This window comes from Lissotriton helveticus, chromosome 2_1 (genome assembly GCF_964261635.1).
Source record: "Lissotriton helveticus chromosome 2_1, aLisHel1.1, whole genome shotgun sequence".
NCBI lineage: Eukaryota > Metazoa > Chordata > Amphibia > Caudata > Salamandridae > Lissotriton > Lissotriton helveticus.
Genome location: NC_136059.1, coordinates 455,353,702 through 455,377,532, shown reverse-complemented (window position 1 = coordinate 455,377,532; position 23,831 = coordinate 455,353,702). Strand labels below are relative to the sequence as shown.

At 52.5% G+C, this 23,831-nt stretch overlaps 1 long non-coding RNA gene, 14 other non-coding genes and 4 pseudogenes across 17 annotated transcripts; 1 reads left to right on the top strand and 18 right to left on the bottom strand.

The window, feature by feature from the left end:
- The first annotated feature begins 30 nt into the window (after nt 1-30).
- LOC144819378 (uncharacterized) lies at nt 31-5,340 on the top strand. Its single transcript, XR_013607327.1, has 2 exons — nt 31-643; nt 5,265-5,340. It is a non-coding gene; the product is annotated as an uncharacterized LOC144819378 (long non-coding RNA).
- A 416-nt stretch (nt 5,341-5,756) lies between these two features.
- Nucleotides 5,757-5,920, bottom strand: LOC144821164 (U1 spliceosomal RNA). Its single transcript, XR_013608264.1, has one exon. It is a non-coding gene; the product is annotated as a U1 spliceosomal RNA (small nuclear RNA).
- An 891-nt stretch (nt 5,921-6,811) lies between these two features.
- LOC144821163 (U1 spliceosomal RNA) lies at nt 6,812-6,975 on the bottom strand. The gene has a single exon (XR_013608263.1). It is a non-coding gene; the product is annotated as a U1 spliceosomal RNA (small nuclear RNA).
- Nucleotides 6,976-7,592: 617 nt separating this feature from the next.
- On the bottom strand, nt 7,593-7,730 carry LOC144820496 (U1 spliceosomal RNA; annotated as a pseudogene).
- Nucleotides 7,731-7,732: 2 nt separating this feature from the next.
- Nucleotides 7,733-9,244, bottom strand: LOC144818058 (deoxycytidine kinase 2 pseudogene; annotated as a pseudogene). Its single transcript, XR_013607024.1, has one exon. The product of XR_013607024.1 is annotated as a deoxycytidine kinase 2 pseudogene (transcript).
- Nucleotides 9,245-10,187: 943 nt separating this feature from the next.
- LOC144821162 (U1 spliceosomal RNA) lies at nt 10,188-10,351 on the bottom strand. The gene has a single exon (XR_013608262.1). It is a non-coding gene; the product is annotated as a U1 spliceosomal RNA (small nuclear RNA).
- An 891-nt stretch (nt 10,352-11,242) lies between these two features.
- On the bottom strand, nt 11,243-11,406 carry LOC144821160 (U1 spliceosomal RNA). The gene has a single exon (XR_013608261.1). It is a non-coding gene; the product is annotated as a U1 spliceosomal RNA (small nuclear RNA).
- Nucleotides 11,407-12,297: 891 nt separating this feature from the next.
- LOC144821159 (U1 spliceosomal RNA) lies at nt 12,298-12,461 on the bottom strand. Its single transcript, XR_013608260.1, has one exon. It is a non-coding gene; the product is annotated as a U1 spliceosomal RNA (small nuclear RNA).
- A 617-nt stretch (nt 12,462-13,078) lies between these two features.
- On the bottom strand, nt 13,079-13,242 carry LOC144821158 (U1 spliceosomal RNA). The gene has a single exon (XR_013608259.1). It is a non-coding gene; the product is annotated as a U1 spliceosomal RNA (small nuclear RNA).
- An 891-nt stretch (nt 13,243-14,133) lies between these two features.
- On the bottom strand, nt 14,134-14,297 carry LOC144821156 (U1 spliceosomal RNA). The gene has a single exon (XR_013608258.1). It is a non-coding gene; the product is annotated as a U1 spliceosomal RNA (small nuclear RNA).
- A 617-nt stretch (nt 14,298-14,914) lies between these two features.
- LOC144821155 (U1 spliceosomal RNA) lies at nt 14,915-15,078 on the bottom strand. The gene has a single exon (XR_013608256.1). It is a non-coding gene; the product is annotated as a U1 spliceosomal RNA (small nuclear RNA).
- An 891-nt stretch (nt 15,079-15,969) lies between these two features.
- On the bottom strand, nt 15,970-16,133 carry LOC144821154 (U1 spliceosomal RNA). The gene has a single exon (XR_013608255.1). It is a non-coding gene; the product is annotated as a U1 spliceosomal RNA (small nuclear RNA).
- Nucleotides 16,134-16,750: 617 nt separating this feature from the next.
- On the bottom strand, nt 16,751-16,888 carry LOC144820495 (U1 spliceosomal RNA; annotated as a pseudogene).
- LOC144818057 (deoxycytidine kinase 2 pseudogene) lies at nt 16,889-18,400 on the bottom strand (annotated as a pseudogene). The gene has a single exon (XR_013607023.1). The product of XR_013607023.1 is annotated as a deoxycytidine kinase 2 pseudogene (transcript).
- Nucleotides 18,401-19,343: 943 nt separating this feature from the next.
- LOC144821153 (U1 spliceosomal RNA) lies at nt 19,344-19,507 on the bottom strand. Its single transcript, XR_013608254.1, has one exon. It is a non-coding gene; the product is annotated as a U1 spliceosomal RNA (small nuclear RNA).
- Nucleotides 19,508-20,398: 891 nt separating this feature from the next.
- LOC144821152 (U1 spliceosomal RNA) lies at nt 20,399-20,562 on the bottom strand. Its single transcript, XR_013608253.1, has one exon. It is a non-coding gene; the product is annotated as a U1 spliceosomal RNA (small nuclear RNA).
- Nucleotides 20,563-21,453: 891 nt separating this feature from the next.
- LOC144821151 (U1 spliceosomal RNA) lies at nt 21,454-21,617 on the bottom strand. Its single transcript, XR_013608252.1, has one exon. It is a non-coding gene; the product is annotated as a U1 spliceosomal RNA (small nuclear RNA).
- An 891-nt stretch (nt 21,618-22,508) lies between these two features.
- LOC144821149 (U1 spliceosomal RNA) lies at nt 22,509-22,672 on the bottom strand. Its single transcript, XR_013608251.1, has one exon. It is a non-coding gene; the product is annotated as a U1 spliceosomal RNA (small nuclear RNA).
- An 891-nt stretch (nt 22,673-23,563) lies between these two features.
- On the bottom strand, nt 23,564-23,727 carry LOC144821148 (U1 spliceosomal RNA). The gene has a single exon (XR_013608250.1). It is a non-coding gene; the product is annotated as a U1 spliceosomal RNA (small nuclear RNA).
- Between the last annotated feature and the right edge of the window lie 104 nt (nt 23,728-23,831).

Genomic DNA, 23,831 nt, shown 5'->3' with positions numbered 1-23,831 from the left:
TAGAATTCAAGTAAATGTTTATCACGTGCATAGTTTCTCATGATGTATATTATCACGCGCATCTCTTGAAGAATGTTATCTTTCAAGAGACGCGTCTCTCGTGGCAATGATTACCTGTAAGCTTCAACTGTGAGTTTGTCACTTCTACAGTTGGAGTTTACCGGGTGTGGATGTGCTCCTGTGATGTGTTTTGGTTTATCTTAATAAACCCACTTAAAGACTTCAACGACGTCTCCTGTATATTACTTTCAACAAGAGAACCGTCACTTTACATTTGGCGACGAGGACCTCCATTTCACCAAAGAAAAAGCACATCACCTACCTTGCACGATCCCACTACCCTCACCGCCGACTCCAAGACCTCCACAAGCTTCACTACGGAAAAATCCGCCGCCGATTGGCCGTCTCCTCGCAATTTTGCATAATTTTATGCATTTCTACAATTGTTGACGGACCCTGCTGCGCGTCACTCATGACGTTAACGAGATCATCATCTCGTTCCTAACACGTCATCACGCATGCGTAGGAGCGTGGTTACGCTTGGAGGCCATTTTAATTTGTTTCCACGTTACCATAACAACCAGTTACCGATCGGAGAGATCAGAAGGGAAACAACCGCGTTTACTCATTTAAAGGATTTACGGTGAGCGGTTTTTAAAGAAATATATTGAATTTTACCTCTTTTTGAGGATTCTAAAGGAATATTTAAACAACTTTCAGTAAATTTTAATTTTACAAATTTTGTCTTTTCAACATTACATTGCAATAAGCGAAATGGCCACGAGCCAGCAAATAGTTACATTAAATTATTTTTTACCAGTACCTGGGAAACCTAAAGAACCTTGGAGACATTGGTTTCAAAACTTTGAAAGTTATTTAATTGCCATAGGAGCTGATGAATACTCTCCTAAAAGGAAATTGGCAATACTTTACAGCAACTTAGGTAAAGAGGGCAGACAAATCTTCAACAATCTTCCCAACCCTCTTCCATCCTCTAGTGGTGGAGGTGACATTAATGAATATTCTGCTGCAGTTTTAAAATTGAAAAGAAAATTCCTTGAACTACCTAGTGTCATACTCGAACGTTATAATTTCATGAAAAGACGTCAGGAACAAGATGAATCTATTGAAGAATTCATATCTGCTTTAAGAAACCTTGCTGCTGAGTGCAGTTTCGGAACTTACCTTGAAACTGCATTGAGAGATCAATTCGTGTATAATTGCTGTCACAAGAAAATTCAAGAAAGAATATTGAGTTGTAGAGACCCTTCCTTATCTGAAGTATTAGAAATAGCTAAAGGTATTGAAAGGTCCATTGTATCGTCAAAATGCATTACTGAAACTTCTTCTCTCATTCAACCTGATACAAATATTAATGCTTTATATACTAGAAATAAGCCCTTTCAGAAACCTTTTCAAAGAAGAACAAATGCCTTTTGTTTTCGTTGTGGTTCGAAAACACACTTAAGTAACAGCCCAATTTGTCCAGCTCAAGGAAAAAAGTGCACTTTTTGTCAAAAAATAGGGCATTTTCAAACCGTTTGTCGTAATCGTAAGAGTTCTCAGATTAATAATATTTCTTACATTACAGGTGAAAACTCTGATGATGTCGAATTTATTAACACTGAAATGAAAAATACCACTATTAACACTGTTGAAATTGTTACTCCCAATAGAAACTTAGTTGAAAAAGAAATTCTTTCTATTCATTCAGTTTCTATTTGCATGGTTGATTCCAATGGTCTGGCACACGCAAAAGATCCAACTTGCCAGGTAATTGTTGATCATTTAACAATTGACATGATGGCAGATTCCGGTGCCCCCGTGACCATTATCTCTGAATTACTATTCAATACTCACTGGTCTTCCAAGATTGCCCTTGAACCATTGGATATCATACCAAAAGCATATGCTGGAAAAAGCATTGAAATGTGGGGATATTTCATTACTAGCATAATTTGTTTAGGTAGAAAAATATATACAAAAGTATATGTTGCTACTAATGGAAAATGCATTGTTGGATGGCAAGATCTTGCCAAAATGGGTCTCAAGCTAGTCCCTGGTTCTGATTGCCCCGTTCAGATAAATGAACAATGTGATGTATCCTTCGTTAATTTCATTGATGTAGGAATAATTAACAAAATCATTTCAGATTTTCCAGAAGTCTTCAATGATTCAGTTGGTAAGATTAAAAACTATGAACATCACATTCGCCTTAAACCCAATGCTATTCCTGTCATACACAAATTGAGGAATGTTCCTCTTAATGTAAGAGATGATTTGAAAAAGGTAATTTTGAAGATGGTTGATGAGAAAATAATTGAAGCTGTTGACTCATCTTTATGGGTCAGTCCGATCGTAGTTGTTAAAAAAAAAGATTCCAGCATTCGTTTGTGTACCGACCTTCGATCATTAAATCAAAACATTTTGATTGACTGTTATCCATTACCCAAAATTCAAGAACTTCTCACTGGACTTGCTGATTCTAAATTGTTTACGCTTTTAGACTTAAGGAGTGCATACCACCAAATTCCCTTAACCAAATGTTCATCTGAACTTACCACGTTTATTACTCCTTTTGGAGCCTTTAAATATCTAAGACTCCCCTTTGGTTTAGCAAGTGCCGCAAGTGTTTTTCAAAAATTTATGAACAGCGTTTTATGCAATATTAAGAATGTACAAGCATATCAAGATGATGTTTTAATTCATTCCAAAAATGTTGATGAACATGTTAAAGACTTATATGTTGTTTTATCTCGCTTCAAGGATGTTGGTATCACCCTTGGTACAAAAAAGTGCAAGTTTTTTGTTGAAGAATTAGACTATTTAGGTCATTCCATCTCTACCATAGGTATCAAACCTAAACTTTCCCTTACTCAGGCCATTCAAGATGTACCCATTCCAAACAACAAAGATAATTTGAGATCCTTTCTTGGTCTCACCGAATATTATTCGAGATTTGTGATGAATTATTCTCAATTGGTTCAGCCTCTTAGAATTTTAATGAAAAAGGATGTTTCATTTTTGTGGAATGATGAAGCAGATTTGGCCTTTAATAACATCAAAAAGGTCATCATAAATTCTCCAGCTCTTTCATCCTTTACACCAGGTCTCAAATGTGGCATTTTTGTAGACGCAAGTCAAAAAGGCCTTGGTGCTGTCCTTTGTCAATGGAAAGGTTCAGTAGAACATACCATTGGTTTTGCGTCAAAATCACTCAGCAGTGCGGAATACAATTACAGCACCATTGAAAGAGAAGCCCTAGGTTGTGTATGGGCTGTAGAAAAGTTTAAGATTTACATTTGGGGCTCTCAATTTTTATTATACACTGACCACAAACCTTTAATACATCTTCTAAATGGGAATGGCACTGGCAAAGCCTCTTCAAGGTTAGTTAGAATCCTTTCAAAATTAAATGACTTCAATTTCAGCATTCACCACATTGCTGGAGGCAGAAATATGAGAGCTGATGCTCTCTCTAGATTGCCATTAGAAAATAATAATGACGTACTTGGAAATGATATTGAGTGCGTTGTTGCCTCCTTAGAGGACTTAATTCTCTCTCCTCTTTCTATTTCTGAAGAGGATTGGTTCAAATGCTACACTGAAGATGAAACTCTTATGGCAGTAAAAAACCTTATAATCTCAGGCTGGCCCAAAATTCGTTCTCTTCCCGCCCCTTTAAAATCCTTTGCACAGGTTTCTGAAGAATTAACAATTGTTAATGGAATAATTTTTAGAGATGACCGTTGCATTCCACCTTTAATTTTGCGCAAAAAATTATTTTTCACTGCGCATCAAGGTCATCTAGGGGTAGGTGGTACCTCACGTAAATTAAAAGAGCATTTTTGGTGGCCAGCTATGGAAAAGAATGTAAATGATTGGATTGATACCTGTAGCATTTGTTTAGCTTCTGATAAACACTGGAAGTTACGAAATGTATCTTTACATAATGTTCCTATTCCTGATGACCCCTGGTTCAAGCTAGCCATTGATTTTTCAGGACCCTTTGAAATTTTGCCTCAAAATCAACGTTACATTGTCTCTGTTATAGACTATTACTCCAAATGGTTTGATTTTGATTTTTGTACTAACCCTGATTCTGCTTCAGCTATAAGATTTTTACAAAGGATTTTTAGGATGGAAGGACCTCCCAAAGAAATTGTTAGCGACAATGGTTCGCATTTTTGTTCTAACGTCATAGAGGAATTTTTCAAGAAATTTGACATAAAACACTTGAGAGTAGCCCTATATTCTCCTACATCAAATGGTTTAATTGAACGAATGAATCGATTTTTAAAAGAGGGCATTCAGACTGCTTATTCATGTAAAGAAAATGTAGAAATTTTTCTAAGAGAGAAAGTTTGGGCATACCTAATTACACCACACTCCACCACAGGCTTATCACCTTTCAGATTACTTAAGAAAAGAAGCCCACATAATACTGTTTGTCCTTCCTGGATTAAAAATCTGATTCCAGAGAAAACTGTTTGTTTAGCATGTTCTGACAGAACAAAACTTAAGAATAATGTTGAGAAACAACAAGCAGTACAAACACGGAATTTTAATGCCAAAGTTGTCTCTAACCCTGAAATTTTTGCAGTAGGTGATTGGGTCATGTTTAAGTCTGTAGATAGAATTAAAAAAGGCCTTTCTAAATTTTCACTCCCTACTCAAGTACTTAAAGTGTCCAAAGGTTCTTTATTTTTAGATAAGAGAGGATGGCGTAATAAACGTTCACTTGTCAAATTAACTTCTGACCAAGCCAAGAGCATCCTCAGAACCAAGAGTGAAAATGAAAGTCATTCTGGGTCTTTTCTTGATTTACCACAATTAGAATGTCCAACTCCTAATGACATTTCTTCTTATTCTCAAGTTACTCCAGTTTCTGATGAGGAAACTTCACCTCCCATTGAAATGTCACTTACTCTTACTGACGATGTTGAAAATGATAGTACTGCTTGCCAAACTTCTGATAATGCATCTAGAACTCATAGAAACTGCTCTTTTCCCACTCGCTTTAGAGATTATTATTTTTGTTAAGTTTCATTTCTAGTAGTTAAGTTTTCTTTCAATTTCTTTATTTGATAAGGAGAGAGGAGATGTAGAGTTCGTAGAATTCAAGTAAATGTTTATCACGTGCATAGTTTCTCATGATGTATATTATCACGCGCATCTCTTGAAGAATGTTATCTTTCAAGAGACGCGTCTCTCGTGGCAATGATTACCTGTAAGCTTCAACTGTGAGTTTGTCACTTCTACAGTTGGAGTTTACCGGGTGTGGATGTGCTCCTGTGATGTGTTTTGGTTTATCTTAATAAACCCACTTAAAGACTTCAACGACGTCTCCTGTATATTACTTTCAACAAGAGAACCGTCACTTTACACTGCTTTCACTACTCTGCACGCAGCTCACATGGGGGGAAAGCCAGGGCTACAGCTAGCACACCAGAGGGCTTGGCAGGTCGAAATCGGGCCCAAAAGCAGATCTGTCAGGCCCTCCAAACTGTGCGCAAGCAAAGGCTACGGCAAGCAGAGAAGAGGGCTTGCCAGGCCGAAATCGGACCCAGAAGCACGTTTCTAAGCCCTAACCCAGCATCCCCCAAGCTCGTCAATTCGCATATGTAATGGGCCCTCGCCCACTCCCCATTCCAGCCAGCTTACAGCACCCTGGACGGACGACAAGAAACGTCAAAGGGTGCTCCAGACTCCTTTTTATTTTTCTCTCCCTTTTTGTCTTTCTTGAAACCAGAGATCAGGGGAAAGCGCGAACGCAGTCCCCCACTACCAGAAATTATGCAGTCGAGTATCCCGCATTTGGGGACATCGCAGGGGTCAGCACATCCGAAGTGCAATGGATGAGCCTCACCCTGGGAGAACCACCTTCGTGATCATGGTGTCTCCCCTGCCAGGTAAGTATGAGTTGGAAGGGGACAGGGCGAGGGCGGCCCGCATGGCATCTCCCCGCAGAGCGAGGGTGGCATCCACACAGGGAAGGCCTGAGGCCGGGCGAGGCAGAGCATGGGCCTTGTGAGGCCCAAGGTTGCCCAGCCAAGGGCCCTGTGCCCACTTTGGAAAGCGCGCAGCTACCCACAGCAGCTTCCCACAGGCCTCGGCCGGCCTGCAAAATTTGCATGTCCACGCCCACCAGGGCCCTGCTTTCACTATACTGCACGCAGCTCACACGGGCGGGAAAGCCAGGGCTACAGCACTCACAGAAGGGGGCTTGCCAGGTCGATTTTGGGCCCAGAAGCAGAGATTTGGGGCTTTTGATGCTCAAGACCTGCCACTGAAGCCAACTCTAGAGTAGGCAGTGACCTGTTGCCTGGCTAGGCCCCAGTTGACTGCTTGTGGCTGAAAGTCAGAGACAAAGCGGCCAGCAAGCGAGCAGGGGTTCTCGCCCCGAGCCCCTCACGCCTTCCCGAACGCTCCCAAACGCAGCAGAACCCTCGCCGGGCAGAGCCCTCGCCGGGCCACAGCCTGGGGTTCTCAGCCAGAGTCTGGGCCCGGGAAGGCTAGGGTGAGGCAAGTGGCTGGCAGCCAGGCCACAGCCCCAGGGCTGGCGATCGAAAGGAGCAGACATGTCACCTGGCCAGGGCCTACTGCCCTGTCTCTGGATAGGTCCCCAGAGTGGGAGGCTTCAACTATCCCATCATTCCCCAGGCTCAGCACTTTGCATGCTATCCCCTCTTGCCCACGCCCCCTTCCAATCCAGCCGCAGCACCCTGGACAGACCACAGAAGACGACGAAAGGTGCTCCAGACTCCTTTTTATTTTTCTCTCCCTTTTTGTCTTTCTTGAAACCAGAGATCAGGGGAAAGCGCGAACGCAGTCCCCCACTACCAGAAATTATGCAGTCGAGTATCCCGCATTTGGGGACATCGCAGGGGTCAGCACATCCGAAGTGCAATGGATGAGCCTCACCCTGGGAGAACCACCTTCGTGATCATGGTGTCTCCCCTGCCAGGTAAGTATGAGTTGGAAGGGGACAGGGCGAGGGCGGCCCGCATGGCATCTCCCCGCAGAGCGAGGGTGGCATCCACACAGGGAAGGCCTGAGGCCGGGCGAGGCAGAGCATGGGCCTTGTGAGGCCCAAGGTTGCCCAGCCAAGGGCCCTGTGCCCACTTTGGAAAGCGCGCAGCTACCCACAGCAGCTTCCCACAGGCCTCGGCCGGCCTGCAAAATTTGCATGTCCACGCCCACCAGCAGCGCCAATCAGGGCCCTGCTTTCACTACTCTGCACGCAGCTCACATGGGGGGAAAGCCAGGGCTACAGCTAGCACACCAGAGGGCTTGGCAGGTCGAAATCGGGCCCAAAAGCAGATCTGTCAGGCCCTCCAAACTGTGCGCAAGCAAAGGCTACGGCAAGCAGAGAAGAGGGCTTGCCAGGCCGAAATCGGACCCAGAAGCACGTTTCTAAGCCCTAACCCAGCATCCCCCAAGCTCGTCAATTCGCATATGTAATGGGCCCTCGCCCACTCCCCATTCCAGCCAGCTTACAGCACCCTGGACGGACGACAAGAAACGTCAAAGGGTGCTCCAGACTCCTTTTTATTTTTCTCTCCCTTTTTGTCTTTCTTGAAACCAGAGATCAGGGGAAAGCGCGAACGCAGTCCCCCACTACCAGAAATTATGCAGTCGAGTATCCCGCATTTGGGGACATCGCAGGGGTCAGCACATCCGAAGTGCAATGGATGAGCCTCACCCTGGGAGAACCACCTTTTTTTTTTTTTTTTTTTTTTTTTTTTTTTTTTTTTTTTTTGACCAAAAAGTTTTTTTATTAAAAACAATCAAGTCCGATCTGCATGGATTGGTCTTGACACCCAACTTATTAATGCAAAGTTTTACAACTAAGACAACAATCTAGGTTCTTCGAGCTTGCAGGAAAAGAGCTAAGGGGGTTAGTCTTGTACAAGTCGACGAGGCAGGGATTCGCCTGCCCCACCAGCCTACAAGGAGGAACAAACACCCATGAGCAGTCACATCTAGTAGCCCATCAAAACGGTTCAAATAATCTGTACCATGGGTGCTGTAGCGTAACACTTACAGGGGTGTAAGTGAGAGCAGAAATTTGGAGTGCTTTGGAGTAAAGGCAGGACTGTGGTCTTTGTGTATTGGGGAAACTTCATGCAATCCGCCCTCTTTTCCAGGGAGGTCACCTTAAAATGAACATTATATACATAAAATCAAAGCAGCAAGTTACAATAAAATAGCACCATAAACATTTTGTCCGATTTAGACATTCCAATACATCAGTATTCATTTCATACAAAACATTAAAATGCAATACATATATACAAATATGTGCAATAATTAGGGACTGCTTTTTCTTGTACAGTCTGGCTTTTAGTGAGTTTCCAAGAGCAAAGTTTCTTTGGCGAGGTTCTTCAGAGGTTAAAGTGAATTCAGAAATATCTTGACCTTTTCCAGTAAATCTTCCTGTTTAATCTTGTCATTTTTGAAGTCCTCATTAACGTCTAAGACCAAGATTGGAATATCCCGGAGGTTTTCAAAGTCAACATTCATGGTTCTTGAATGGAGCCACATTTCATGTTTGAAGTGAAGTTTTTCTAGATATTCCAGCTCAATTCCCTGCTCTTCTTCCCTGCCCCTATAGCGCAAACGTTCCATACATTTCTCAGGTGTACTTCTAAGGTAGATCATTCCATCCAGCTCGATCTCAGACTCAAATTGATTCAAAAGCCACGTATGCCAGTCCTGATAAATTGCCCATTCAGTTTCATTGATGTTCCCAGATTCAAACAAGTTGGACGCAAACACATACCGGTCACTGTAAACTGATCTTTCAAAAAATTGTACAGGTCGCTCAGCTTCTTGTAGTTTTGCTGACACCGGCTTTAACTGCGCCCTTACTCTACTCAAACAAGCATAGGTCTGGAAAGTGTAAGCCCATCGAGTAGGCTTATCGTACAGCATTTGGAGCAAGTTGCCACCACTTTTCTGAGAAGTTGAAAGTTCCTCGTGTTCATCTTCATTTGTTTGCACGTTGCACCACCTTGCGATAGGTTCAGGAATAATCTCCCACTCATCACTTGCTTTCTCCAGCATACGAACAAACGTAGATTTTCCAGCGGCGATGTTCCCCTCGATGGACAGCTTCCTGGACCGCTTGTCAAAGCTGCTCTCGAAAACTGGGCTGATGCACATCCTTTTCGGGGGTGTCGCCATGTCGGTGCTGTGAGGGGACCCTGCGTGCCGCTGCTCGCGTTAATGGTGCTCAGTTCACTGGGAGAACCACCTTCGTGATCATGGTGTCTCCCCTGCCAGGTAAGTATGAGTTGGAAGGGGACAGGGCGAGGGCGGCCCGCATGGCATCTCCCCGCAGAGCGAGGGTGGCATCCACACAGGGAAGGCCTGAGGCCGGGCGAGGCAGAGCATGGGCCTTGTGAGGCCCAAGGTTGCCCAGCCAAGGGCCCTGTGCCCACTTTGGAAAGCGCGCAGCTACCCACAGCAGCTTCCCACAGGCCTCGGCCGGCCTGCAAAATTTGCATGTCCACGCCCACCAGGGCCCTGCTTTCACTATACTGCACGCAGCTCACACGGGCGGGAAAGCCAGGGCTACAGCACTCACAGAAGGGGGCTTGCCAGGTCGATTTTGGGCCCAGAAGCAGAGATTTGGGGCTTTTGATGCTCAAGACCTGCCACTGAAGCCAACTCTAGAGTAGGCAGTGACCTGTTGCCTGGCTAGGCCCCAGTTGACTGCTTGTGGCTGAAAGTCAGAGACAAAGCGGCCAGCAAGCGAGCAGGGGTTCTCGCCCCGAGCCCCTCACGCCTTCCCGAACGCTCCCAAACGCAGCAGAACCCTCGCCGGGCAGAGCCCTCGCCGGGCCACAGCCTGGGGTTCTCAGCCAGAGTCTGGGCCCGGGAAGGCTAGGGTGAGGCAAGTGGCTGGCAGCCAGGCCACAGCCCCAGGGCTGGCGATCGAAAGGAGCAGACATGTCACCTGGCCAGGGCCTACTGCCCTGTCTCTGGATAGGTCCCCAGAGTGGGAGGCTTCAACTATCCCATCATTCCCCAGGCTCAGCACTTTGCATGCTATCCCCTCTTGCCCACGCCCCCTTCCAATCCAGCCGCAGCACCCTGGACAGACCACAGAAGACGACGAAAGGTGCTCCAGACTCCTTTTTATTTTTCTCTCCCTTTTTGTCTTTCTTGAAACCAGAGATCAGGGGAAAGCGCGAACGCAGTCCCCCACTACCAGAAATTATGCAGTCGAGTATCCCGCATTTGGGGACATCGCAGGGGTCAGCACATCCGAAGTGCAATGGATGAGCCTCACCCTGGGAGAACCACCTTCGTGATCATGGTGTCTCCCCTGCCAGGTAAGTATGAGTTGGAAGGGGACAGGGCGAGGGCGGCCCGCATGGCATCTCCCCGCAGAGCGAGGGTGGCATCCACACAGGGAAGGCCTGAGGCCGGGCGAGGCAGAGCATGGGCCTTGTGAGGCCCAAGGTTGCCCAGCCAAGGGCCCTGTGCCCACTTTGGAAAGCGCGCAGCTACCCACAGCAGCTTCCCACAGGCCTCGGCCGGCCTGCAAAATTTGCATGTCCACGCCCACCAGGGCCCTGCTTTCACTATACTGCACGCAGCTCACACGGGCGGGAAAGCCAGGGCTACAGCACTCACAGAAGGGGGCTTGCCAGGTCGATTTTGGGCCCAGAAGCAGAGATTTGGGGCTTTTGATGCTCAAGACCTGCCACTGAAGCCAACTCTAGAGTAGGCAGTGACCTGTTGCCTGGCTAGGCCCCAGTTGACTGCTTGTGGCTGAAAGTCAGAGACAAAGCGGCCAGCAAGCGAGCAGGGGTTCTCGCCCCGAGCCCCTCACGCCTTCCCGAACGCTCCCAAACGCAGCAGAACCCTCGCCGGGCAGAGCCCTCGCCGGGCCACAGCCTGGGGTTCTCAGCCAGAGTCTGGGCCCGGGAAGGCTAGGGTGAGGCAAGTGGCTGGCAGCCAGGCCACAGCCCCAGGGCTGGCGATCGAAAGGAGCAGACATGTCACCTGGCCAGGGCCTACTGCCCTGTCTCTGGATAGGTCCCCAGAGTGGGAGGCTTCAACTATCCCATCATTCCCCAGGCTCAGCACTTTGCATGCTATCCCCTCTTGCCCACGCCCCCTTCCAATCCAGCCGCAGCACCCTGGACAGACCACAGAAGACGACGAAAGGTGCTCCAGACTCCTTTTTATTTTTCTCTCCCTTTTTGTCTTTCTTGAAACCAGAGATCAGGGGAAAGCGCGAACGCAGTCCCCCACTACCAGAAATTATGCAGTCGAGTATCCCGCATTTGGGGACATCGCAGGGGTCAGCACATCCGAAGTGCAATGGATGAGCCTCACCCTGGGAGAACCACCTTCGTGATCATGGTGTCTCCCCTGCCAGGTAAGTATGAGTTGGAAGGGGACAGGGCGAGGGCGGCCCGCATGGCATCTCCCCGCAGAGCGAGGGTGGCATCCACACAGGGAAGGCCTGAGGCCGGGCGAGGCAGAGCATGGGCCTTGTGAGGCCCAAGGTTGCCCAGCCAAGGGCCCTGTGCCCACTTTGGAAAGCGCGCAGCTACCCACAGCAGCTTCCCACAGGCCTCGGCCGGCCTGCAAAATTTGCATGTCCACGCCCACCAGGGCCCTGCTTTCACTATACTGCACGCAGCTCACACGGGCGGGAAAGCCAGGGCTACAGCACTCACAGAAGGGGGCTTGCCAGGTCGATTTTGGGCCCAGAAGCAGAGATTTGGGGCTTTTGATGCTCAAGACCTGCCACTGAAGCCAACTCTAGAGTAGGCAGTGACCTGTTGCCTGGCTAGGCCCCAGTTGACTGCTTGTGGCTGAAAGTCAGAGACAAAGCGGCCAGCAAGCGAGCAGGGGTTCTCGCCCCGAGCCCCTCACGCCTTCCCGAACGCTCCCAAACGCAGCAGAACCCTCGCCGGGCAGAGCCCTCGCCGGGCCACAGCCTGGGGTTCTCAGCCAGAGTCTGGGCCCGGGAAGGCTAGGGTGAGGCAAGTGGCTGGCAGCCAGGCCACAGCCCCAGGGCTGGCGATCGAAAGGAGCAGACATGTCACCTGGCCAGGGCCTACTGCCCTGTCTCTGGATAGGTCCCCAGAGTGGGAGGCTTCAACTATCCCATCATTCCCCAGGCTCAGCACTTTGCATGCTATCCCCTCTTGCCCACGCCCCCTTCCAATCCAGCCGCAGCACCCTGGACAGACCACAGAAGACGACGAAAGGTGCTCCAGACTCCTTTTTATTTTTCTCTCCCTTTTTGTCTTTCTTGAAACCAGAGATCAGGGGAAAGCGCGAACGCAGTCCCCCACTACCAGAAATTATGCAGTCGAGTATCCCGCATTTGGGGACATCGCAGGGGTCAGCACATCCGAAGTGCAATGGATGAGCCTCACCCTGGGAGAACCACCTTCGTGATCATGGTGTCTCCCCTGCCAGGTAAGTATGAGTTGGAAGGGGACAGGGCGAGGGCGGCCCGCATGGCATCTCCCCGCAGAGCGAGGGTGGCATCCACACAGGGAAGGCCTGAGGCCGGGCGAGGCAGAGCATGGGCCTTGTGAGGCCCAAGGTTGCCCAGCCAAGGGCCCTGTGCCCACTTTGGAAAGCGCGCAGCTACCCACAGCAGCTTCCCACAGGCCTCGGCCGGCCTGCAAAATTTGCATGTCCACGCCCACCAGCAGCGCCAATCAGGGCCCTGCTTTCACTACTCTGCACGCAGCTCACATGGGGGGAAAGCCAGGGCTACAGCTAGCACACCAGAGGGCTTGGCAGGTCGAAATCGGGCCCAAAAGCAGATCTGTCAGGCCCTCCAAACTGTGCGCAAGCAAAGGCTACGGCAAGCAGAGAAGAGGGCTTGCCAGGCCGAAATCGGACCCAGAAGCACGTTTCTAAGCCCTAACCCAGCATCCCCCAAGCTCGTCAATTCGCATATGTAATGGGCCCTCGCCCACTCCCCATTCCAGCCAGCTTACAGCACCCTGGACGGACGACAAGAAACGTCAAAGGGTGCTCCAGACTCCTTTTTATTTTTCTCTCCCTTTTTGTCTTTCTTGAAACCAGAGATCAGGGGAAAGCGCGAACGCAGTCCCCCACTACCAGAAATTATGCAGTCGAGTATCCCGCATTTGGGGACATCGCAGGGGTCAGCACATCCGAAGTGCAATGGATGAGCCTCACCCTGGGAGAACCACCTTCGTGATCATGGTGTCTCCCCTGCCAGGTAAGTATGAGTTGGAAGGGGACAGGGCGAGGGCGGCCCGCATGGCATCTCCCCGCAGAGCGAGGGTGGCATCCACACAGGGAAGGCCTGAGGCCGGGCGAGGCAGAGCATGGGCCTTGTGAGGCCCAAGGTTGCCCAGCCAAGGGCCCTGTGCCCACTTTGGAAAGCGCGCAGCTACCCACAGCAGCTTCCCACAGGCCTCGGCCGGCCTGCAAAATTTGCATGTCCACGCCCACCAGGGCCCTGCTTTCACTATACTGCACGCAGCTCACACGGGCGGGAAAGCCAGGGCTACAGCACTCACAGAAGGGGGCTTGCCAGGTCGATTTTGGGCCCAGAAGCAGAGATTTGGGGCTTTTGATGCTCAAGACCTGCCACTGAAGCCAACTCTAGAGTAGGCAGTGACCTGTTGCCTGGCTAGGCCCCAGTTGACTGCTTGTGGCTGAAAGTCAGAGACAAAGCGGCCAGCAAGCGAGCAGGGGTTCTCGCCCCGAGCCCCTCACGCCTTCCCGAACGCTCCCAAACGCAGCAGAACCCTCGCCGGGCAGAGCCCTCGCCGGGCCACAGCCTGGGGTTCTCAGCCAGAGTCTGGGCCCGGGAAGGCTAGGGTGAGGCAAGTGGCTGGCAGCCAGGCCACAGCCCCAGGGCTGGCGATCGAAAGGAGCAGACATGTCACCTGGCCAGGGCCTACTGCCCTGTCTCTGGATAGGTCCCCAGAGTGGGAGGCTTCAACTATCCCATCATTCCCCAGGCTCAGCACTTTGCATGCTATCCCCTCTTGCCCACGCCCCCTTCCAATCCAGCCGCAGCACCCTGGACAGACCACAGAAGACGACGAAAGGTGCTCCAGACTCCTTTTTATTTTTCTCTCCCTTTTTGTCTTTCTTGAAACCAGAGATCAGGGGAAAGCGCGAACGCAGTCCCCCACTACCAGAAATTATGCAGTCGAGTATCCCGCATTTGGGGACATCGCAGGGGTCAGCACATCCGAAGTGCAATGGATGAGCCTCACCCTGGGAGAACCACCTTCGTGATCATGGTGTCTCCCCTGCCAGGTAAGTATGAGTTGGAAGGGGACAGGGCGAGGGCGGCCCGCATGGCATCTCCCCGCAGAGCGAGGGTGGCATCCACACAGGGAAGGCCTGAGGCCGGGCGAGGCAGAGCATGGGCCTTGTGAGGCCCAAGGTTGCCCAGCCAAGGGCCCTGTGCCCACTTTGGAAAGCGCGCAGCTACCCACAGCAGCTTCCCACAGGCCTCGGCCGGCCTGCAAAATTTGCATGTCCACGCCCACCAGCAGCGCCAATCAGGGCCCTGCTTTCACTACTCTGCACGCAGCTCACATGGGGGGAAAGCCAGGGCTACAGCTAGCACACCAGAGGGCTTGGCAGGTCGAAATCGGGCCCAAAAGCAGATCTGTCAGGCCCTCCAAACTGTGCGCAAGCAAAGGCTACGGCAAGCAGAGAAGAGGGCTTGCCAGGCCGAAATCGGACCCAGAAGCACGTTTCTAAGCCCTAACCCAGCATCCCCCAAGCTCGTCAATTCGCATATGTAATGGGCCCTCGCCCACTCCCCATTCCAGCCAGCTTACAGCACCCTGGACGGACGACAAGAAACGTCAAAGGGTGCTCCAGACTCCTTTTTATTTTTCTCTCCCTTTTTGTCTTTCTTGAAACCAGAGATCAGGGGAAAGCGCGAACGCAGTCCCCCACTACCAGAAATTATGCAGTCGAGTATCCCGCATTTGGGGACATCGCAGGGGTCAGCACATCCGAAGTGCAATGGATGAGCCTCACCCTGGGAGAACCACCTTCGTGATCATGGTGTCTCCCCTGCCAGGTAAGTATGAGTTGGAAGGGGACAGGGCGAGGGCGGCCCGCATGGCATCTCCCCGCAGAGCGAGGGTGGCATCCACACAGGGAAGGCCTGAGGCCGGGCGAGGCAGAGCATGGGCCTTGTGAGGCCCAAGGTTGCCCAGCCAAGGGCCCTGTGCCCACTTTGGAAAGCGCGCAGCTACCCACAGCAGCTTCCCACAGGCCTCGGCCGGCCTGCAAAATTTGCATGTCCACGCCCACCAGGGCCCTGCTTTCACTATACTGCACGCAGCTCACACGGGCGGGAAAGCCAGGGCTACAGCACTCACAGAAGGGGGCTTGCCAGGTCGATTTTGGGCCCAGAAGCAGAGATTTGGGGCTTTTGATGCTCAAGACCTGCCACTGAAGCCAACTCTAGAGTAGGCAGTGACCTGTTGCCTGGCTAGGCCCCAGTTGACTGCTTGTGGCTGAAAGTCAGAGACAAAGCGGCCAGCAAGCGAGCAGGGGTTCTCGCCCCGAGCCCCTCACGCCTTCCCGAACGCTCCCAAACGCAGCAGAACCCTCGCCGGGCAGAGCCCTCGCCGGGCCACAGCCTGGGGTTCTCAGCCAGAGTCTGGGCCCGGGAAGGCTAGGGTGAGGCAAGTGGCTGGCAGCCAGGCCACAGCCCCAGGGCTGGCGATCGAAAGGAGCAGACATGTCACCTGGCCAGGGCCTACTGCCCTGTCTCTGGATAGGTCCCCAGAGTGGGAGGCTTCAACTATCCCATCATTCCCCAGGCTCAGCACTTTGCATGCTATCCCCTCTTGCCCACGCCCCCTTCCAATCCAGCCGCAGCACCCTGGACAGACCACAGAAGACGACGAAAGGTGCTCCAGACTCCTTTTTATTTTTCTCTCCCTTTTTGTCTTTCTTGAAACCAGAGATCAGGGGAAAGCGCGAACGCAGTCCCCCACTACCAGAAATTATGCAGTCGAGTATCCCGCATTTGGGGACATCGCAGGGGTCAGCACATCCGAAGTGCAATGGATGAGCCTCACCCTGGGAGAACCACCTTCGTGATCATGGTGTCTCCCCTGCCAGGTAAGTATGAGTTGGAAGGGGACAGGGCGAGGGCGGCCCGCATGGCATCTCCCCGCAGAGCGAGGGTGGCATCCACACAGGGAAGGCCTGAGGCCGGGCGAGGCAGAGCATGGGCCTTGTGAGGCCCAAGGTTGCCCAGCCAAGGGCCCTGTGCCCACTTTGGAAAGCGCGCAGCTACCCACAGCAGCTTCCCACAGGCCTCGGCCGGCCTGCAAAATTTGCATGTCCACGCCCACCAGCAGCGCCAATCAGGGCCCTGCTTTCACTACTCTGCACGCAGCTCACATGGGGGGAAAGCCAGGGCTACAGCTAGCACACCAGAGGGCTTGGCAGGTCGAAATCGGGCCCAAAAGCAGATCTGTCAGGCCCTCCAAACTGTGCGCAAGCAAAGGCTACGGCAAGCAGAGAAGAGGGCTTGCCAGGCCGAAATCGGGCCCAGAAGCACGTTTCTAAGCCCTAACCCAGCATCCCCCAAGCTCGTCAATTCGCATATGTAATGGGCCCTCGCCCACTCCCCATTCCAGCCAGCTTACAGCACCCTGGACGGACGACAAGAAACGTCAAAGGGTGCTCCAGACTCCTTTTTATTTTTCTCTCCCTTTTTGTCTTTCTTGAAACCAGAGATCAGGGGAAAGCGCGAACGCAGTCCCCCACTACCAGAAATTATGCAGTCGAGTATCCCGCATTTGGGGACATCGCAGGGGTCAGCACATCCGAAGTGCAATGGATGAGCCTCACCCTGGGAGAACCACCTTTTTTTTTTTTTTTTTTTTTTTTTTTTTTTTTTTTTTTTGACCAAAAAGTTTTTTTATTAAAAACAATCAAGTCCGATCTGCATGGATTGGTCTTGACACCCAACTTATTAATGCAAAGTTTTACAACTAAGACAACAATCTAGGTTCTTCGAGCTTGCAGGAAAAGAGCTAAGGGGGTTAGTCTTGTACAAGTCGACGAGGCAGGGATTCGCCTGCCCCACCAGCCTACAAGGAGGAACAAACACCCATGAGCAGTCACATCTAGTAGCCCATCAAAACGGTTCAAATAATCTGTACCATGGGTGCTGTAGCGTAACACTTACAGGGGTGTAAGTGAGAGCAGAAATTTGGAGTGCTTTGGAGTAAAGGCAGGACTGTGGTCTTTGTGTATTGGGGAAACTTCATGCAATCCGCCCTCTTTTCCAGGGAGGTCACCTTAAAATGAACATTATATACATAAAATCAAAGCAGCAAGTTACAATAAAATAGCACCATAAACATTTTGTCCGATTTAGACATTCCAATACATCAGTATTCATTTCATACAAAACATTAAAATGCAATACATATATACAAATATGTGCAATAATTAGGGACTGCTTTTTCTTGTACAGTCTGGCTTTTAGTGAGTTTCCAAGAGCAAAGTTTCTTTGGCGAGGTTCTTCAGAGGTTAAAGTGAATTCAGAAATATCTTGACCTTTTCCAGTAAATCTTCCTGTTTAATCTTGTCATTTTTGAAGTCCTCATTAACGTCTAAGACCAAGATTGGAATATCCCGGAGGTTTTCAAAGTCAACATTCATGGTTCTTGAATGGAGCCACATTTCATGTTTGAAGTGAAGTTTTTCTAGATATTCCAGCTCAATTCCCTGCTCTTCTTCCCTGCCCCTATAGCGCAAACGTTCCATACATTTCTCAGGTGTACTTCTAAGGTAGATCATTCCATCCAGCTCGATCTCAGACTCAAATTGATTCAAAAGCCACGTATGCCAGTCCTGATAAATTGCCCATTCAGTTTCATTGATGTTCCCAGATTCAAACAAGTTGGACGCAAACACATACCGGTCACTGTAAACTGATCTTTCAAAAAATTGTACAGGTCGCTCAGCTTCTTGTAGTTTTGCTGACACCGGCTTTAACTGCGCCCTTACTCTACTCAAACAAGCATAGGTCTGGAAAGTGTAAGCCCATCGAGTAGGCTTATCGTACAGCATTTGGAGCAAGTTGCCACCACTTTTCTGAGAAGTTGAAAGTTCCTCGTGTTCATCTTCATTTGTTTGCACGTTGCACCACCTTGCGATAGGTTCAGGAATAATCTCCCACTCATCACTTGCTTTCTCCAGCATACGAACAAACGTAGATTTTCCAGCGGCGATGTTCCCCTCGATGGACAGCTTCCTGGACCGCTTGTCAAAGCTGCTCTCGAAAACTGGGCTGATGCACATCCTTTTCGGGGGTGTCGCCATGTCGGTGCTGTGAGGGGACCCTGCGTGCCGCTGCTCGCGTTAATGGTGCTCAGTTCACTGGGAGAACCACCTTCGTGATCATGGTGTCTCCCCTGCCAGGTAAGTATGAGTTGGAAGGGGACAGGGCGAGGGCGGCCCGCATGGCATCTCCCCGCAGAGCGAGGGTGGCATCCACACAGGGAAGGCCTGAGGCCGGGCGAGGCAGAGCATGGGCCTTGTGAGGCCCAAGGTTGCCCAGCCAAGGGCCCTGTGCCCACTTTGGAAAGCGCGCAGCTACCCACAGCAGCTTCCCACAGGCCTCGGCCGGCCTGCAAAATTTGCATGTCCACGCCCACCAGGGCCCTGCTTTCACTATACTGCACGCAGCTCACACGGGCGGGAAAGCCAGGGCTACAGCACTCACAGAAGGGGGCTTGCCAGGTCGATTTTGGGCCCAGAAGCAGAGATTTGGGGCTTTTGATGCTCAAGACCTGCCACTGAAGCCAACTCTAGAGTAGGCAGTGACCTGTTGCCTGGCTAGGCCCCAGTTGACTGCTTGTGGCTGAAAGTCAGAGACAAAGCGGCCAGCAAGCGAGCAGGGGTTCTCGCCCCGAGCCCCTCACGCCTTCCCGAACGCTCCCAAACGCAGCAGAACCCTCGCCGGGCAGAGCCCTCGCCGGGCCACAGCCTGGGGTTCTCAGCCAGAGTCTGGGCCCGGGAAGGCTAGGGTGAGGCAAGTGGCTGGCAGCCAGGCCACAGCCCCAGGGCTGGCGATCGAAAGGAGCAGACATGTCACCTGGCCAGGGCCTACTGCCCTGTCTCTGGATAGGTCCCCAGAGTGGGAGGCTTCAACTATCCCATCATTCCCCAGGCTCAGCACTTTGCATGCTATCCCCTCTTGCCCACGCCCCCTTCCAATCCAGCCGCAGCACCCTGGACAGACCACAGAAGACGACGAAAGGTGCTCCAGACTCCTTTTTATTTTTCTCTCCCTTTTTGTCTTTCTTGAAACCAGAGATCAGGGGAAAGCGCGAACGCAGTCCCCCACTACCAGAAATTATGCAGTCGAGTATCCCGCATTTGGGGACATCGCAGGGGTCAGCACATCCGAAGTGCAATGGATGAGCCTCACCCTGGGAGAACCACCTTCGTGATCATGGTGTCTCCCCTGCCAGGTAAGTATGAGTTGGAAGGGGACAGGGCGAGGGCGGCCCGCATGGCATCTCCCCGCAGAGCGAGGGTGGCATCCACACAGGGAAGGCCTGAGGCCGGGCGAGGCAGAGCATGGGCCTTGTGAGGCCCAAGGTTGCCCAGCCAAGGGCCCTGTGCCCACTTTGGAAAGCGCGCAGCTACCCACAGCAGCTTCCCACAGGCCTCGGCCGGCCTGCAAAATTTGCATGTCCACGCCCACCAGGGCCCTGCTTTCACTATACTGCACGCAGCTCACACGGGCGGGAAAGCCAGGGCTACAGCACTCACAGAAGGGGGCTTGCCAGGTCGATTTTGGGCCCAGAAGCAGAGATTTGGGGCTTTTGATGCTCAAGACCTGCCACTGAAGCCAACTCTAGAGTAGGCAGTGACCTGTTGCCTGGCTAGGCCCCAGTTGACTGCTTGTGGCTGAAAGTCAGAGACAAAGCGGCCAGCAAGCGAGCAGGGGTTCTCGCCCCGAGCCCCTCACGCCTTCCCGAACGCTCCCAAACGCAGCAGAACCCTCGCCGGGCAGAGCCCTCGCCGGGCCACAGCCTGGGGTTCTCAGCCAGAGTCTGGGCCCGGGAAGGCTAGGGTGAGGCAAGTGGCTGGCAGCCAGGCCACAGCCCCAGGGCTGGCGATCGAAAGGAGCAGACATGTCACCTGGCCAGGGCCTACTGCCCTGTCTCTGGATAGGTCCCCAGAGTGGGAGGCTTCAACTATCCCATCATTCCCCAGGCTCAGCACTTTGCATGCTATCCCCTCTTGCCCACGCCCCCTTCCAATCCAGCCGCAGCACCCTGGACAGACCACAGAAGACGACGAAAGGTGCTCCAGACTCCTTTTTATTTTTCTCTCCCTTTTTGTCTTTCTTGAAACCAGAGATCAGGGGAAAGCGCGAACGCAGTCCCCCACTACCAGAAATTATGCAGTCGAGTATCCCGCATTTGGGGACATCGCAGGGGTCAGCACATCCGAAGTGCAATGGATGAGCCTCACCCTGGGAGAACCACCTTCGTGATCATGGTGTCTCCCCTGCCAGGTAAGTATGAGTTGGAAGGGGACAGGGCGAGGGCGGCCCGCATGGCATCTCCCCGCAGAGCGAGGGTGGCATCCACACAGGGAAGGCCTGAGGCCGGGCGAGGCAGAGCATGGGCCTTGTGAGGCCCAAGGTTGCCCAGCCAAGGGCCCTGTGCCCACTTTGGAAAGCGCGCAGCTACCCACAGCAGCTTCCCACAGGCCTCGGCCGGCCTGCAAAATTTGCATGTCCACGCCCACCAGGGCCCTGCTTTCACTATACTGCACGCAGCTCACACGGGCGGGAAAGCCAGGGCTACAGCACTCACAGAAGGGGGCTTGCCAGGTCGATTTTGGGCCCAGAAGCAGAGATTTGGGGCTTTTGATGCTCAAGACCTGCCACTGAAGCCAACTCTAGAGTAGGCAGTGACCTGTTGCCTGGCTAGGCCCCAGTTGACTGCTTGTGGCTGAAAGTCAGAGACAAAGCGGCCAGCAAGCGAGCAGGGGTTCTCGCCCCGAGCCCCTCACGCCTTCCCGAACGCTCCCAAACGCAGCAGAACCCTCGCCGGGCAGAGCCCTCGCCGGGCCACAGCCTGGGGTTCTCAGCCAGAGTCTGGGCCCGGGAAGGCTAGGGTGAGGCAAGTGGCTGGCAGCCAGGCCACAGCCCCAGGGCTGGCGATCGAAAGGAGCAGACATGTCACCTGGCCAGGGCCTACTGCCCTGTCTCTGGATAGGTCCCCAGAGTGGGAGGCTTCAACTATCCCATCATTCCCCAGGCTCAGCACTTTGCATGCTATCCCCTCTTGCCCACGCCCCCTTCCAATCCAGCCGCAGCACCCTGGACAGACCACAGAAGACGACGAAAGGTGCTCCAGACTCCTTTTTATTTTTCTCTCCCTTTTTGTCTTTCTTGAAACCAGAGATCAGGGGAAAGCGCGAACGCAGTCCCCCACTACCAGAAATTATGCAGTCGAGTATCCCGCATTTGGGGACATCGCAGGGGTCAGCACATCCGAAGTGCAATGGATGAGCCTCACCCTGGGAGAACCACCTTCGTGATCATGGTGTCTCCCCTGCCAGGTAAGTATGAGTTGGAAGGGGACAGGGCGAGGGCGGCCCGCATGGCATCTCCCCGCAGAGCGAGGGTGGCATCCACACAGGGAAGGCCTGAGGCCGGGCGAGGCAGAGCATGGGCCTTGTGAGGCCCAAGGTTGCCCAGCCAAGGGCCCTGTGCCCACTTTGGAAAGCGCGCAGCTACCCACAGCAGCTTCCCACAGGCCTCGGCCGGCCTGCAAAATTTGCATGTCCACGCCCACCAGGGCCCTGCTTTCACTATACTGCACGCAGCTCACACGGGCGGGAAAGCCAGGGCTACAGCACTCACAGAAGGGGGCTTGCCAGGTCGATTTTGGGCCCAGAAGCAGAGATTTGGGGCTTTTGATGCTCAAGACCTGCCACTGAAGCCAACTCTAGAGTAGGCAGTGACCTGTTGCCTGGCTAGGCCCCAGTTGACTGCTTGTGGCTGAAAGTCAGAGACAAAGCGGCCAGCAAGCGAGCAGGGGTTCTCGCCCCGAGCCCCTCACGCCTTCCCGAACGCTCCCAAACGCAGCAGAACCCTCGCCGGGCAGAGCCCTCGCCGGGCCACAGCCTGGGGTTCTCAGCCAGAGTCTGGGCCCGGGAAGGCTAGGGTGAGGCAAGTGGCTGGCAGCCAGGCCACAGCCCCAGGGCTGGCGATCGAAAGGAGCAGACATGTCACCTGGCCAGGGCCTACTGCCCTGTCTCTGGATAGGTCCCCAGAGTGGGAGGCTTCAACTATCCCATCATTCCCCAGGCTCAGCACTTTGCATGCTATCCCCTCTTGCCCACGCCCCCTTCCAATCCAGCCGCAGCACCCTGGACAGACCACAGAAGACGACGAAAGGTGCTCCAGACTCCTTTTTATTTTTCTCTCCCTTTTTGTCTTTCTTGAAACCAGAGATCAGGGGAAAGCGCGAACGCAGTCCCCCACTACCAGAAATTATGCAGTCGAGTATCCCGCATTTGGGGACATCGCAGGGGTCAGCACATCCGAAGTGCAATGGATGAGCCTCACCCTGGGAGAACCACCTTCGTGATCATGGTGTCTCCCCTGCCAGGTAAGTATGAGTTGGAAGGGGACAGGGCGAGGGCGGCCCGCATGGCATCTCCCCGCAGAGCGAGGGTGGCATCCACACAGGGAAGGCCTGAGGCCGGGCGAGGCAGAGCATGGGCCTTGTGAGGCCCAAGGTTGCCCAGCCAAGGGCCCTGTGCCCACTTTGGAAAGCGCGCAGCTACCCACAGCAGCTTCCCACAGGCCTCGGCCGGCCTGCAAAATTTGCATGTCCACGCCCACCAGGGCCCTGCTTTCACTATACTGCACGCAGCTCACACGGGCGGGAAAGCCAGGGCTACAGCACTCACAGAAGGGGGCTTGCCAGGTCGATTTTGGGCCCAGAAGCAGAGATTTGGGGCTTTTGATGCTCAAGACCTGCCACTGAAGCCAACTCTAGAGTAGGCAGTGACCTGTTGCCTGGCTAGGCCCCAGTTGACTGCTTGTGGCTGAAAGTCAGAGACAAAGCGGCCAGCAAGCGAGCAGGGGTTCTCGCCCCGAGCCCCTCACGCCTTCCCGAACGCTCCCAAACGCAGCAGAACCCTCGCCGGGCAGAGCCCTCGCCGGGCCACAGCCTGGGGTTCTCAGCCAGAGTCTGGGCCCGGGAAGGCTAGGGTGAGGCAAGTGGCTGGCAGCCAGGCCACAGCCCCAGGGCTGGCGATCGAAAGGAGCAGACATGTCACCTGGCCAGGGCCTACTGCCCTGTCTCTGGATAGGTCCCCAGAGTGGGAGGCTTCAACTATCCCATCATTCCCCAGGCTCAGCACTTTGCATGCTATCCCCTCTTGCCCACGCCCCCTTCCAATCCAGCCGCAGCACCCTGGACAGACCACAGAAGACGACGAAAGGTGCTCCAGACTCCTTTTTATTTTTCTCTCCCTTTTTGTCTTTCTTGAAACCAGAGATCAGGGGAAAGCGCGAACGCAGTCCCCCACTACCAGAAATTATGCAGTCGAGTATCCCGCATTTGGGGACATCGCAGGGGTCAGCACATCCGAAGTGCAATGGATGAGCCTCACCCTGGGAGAACCACCTTCGTGATCATGGTGTCTCCCCTGCCAGGTAAGTATGAGTTGGAAGGGGACAGGGCGAGGGCGGCCCGCATGGCATCTCCCCGCAGAGCGAGGGTGGCATCCACACAGGGAAGGCCTGAGGCCGGGCGAGGCAGAGCATG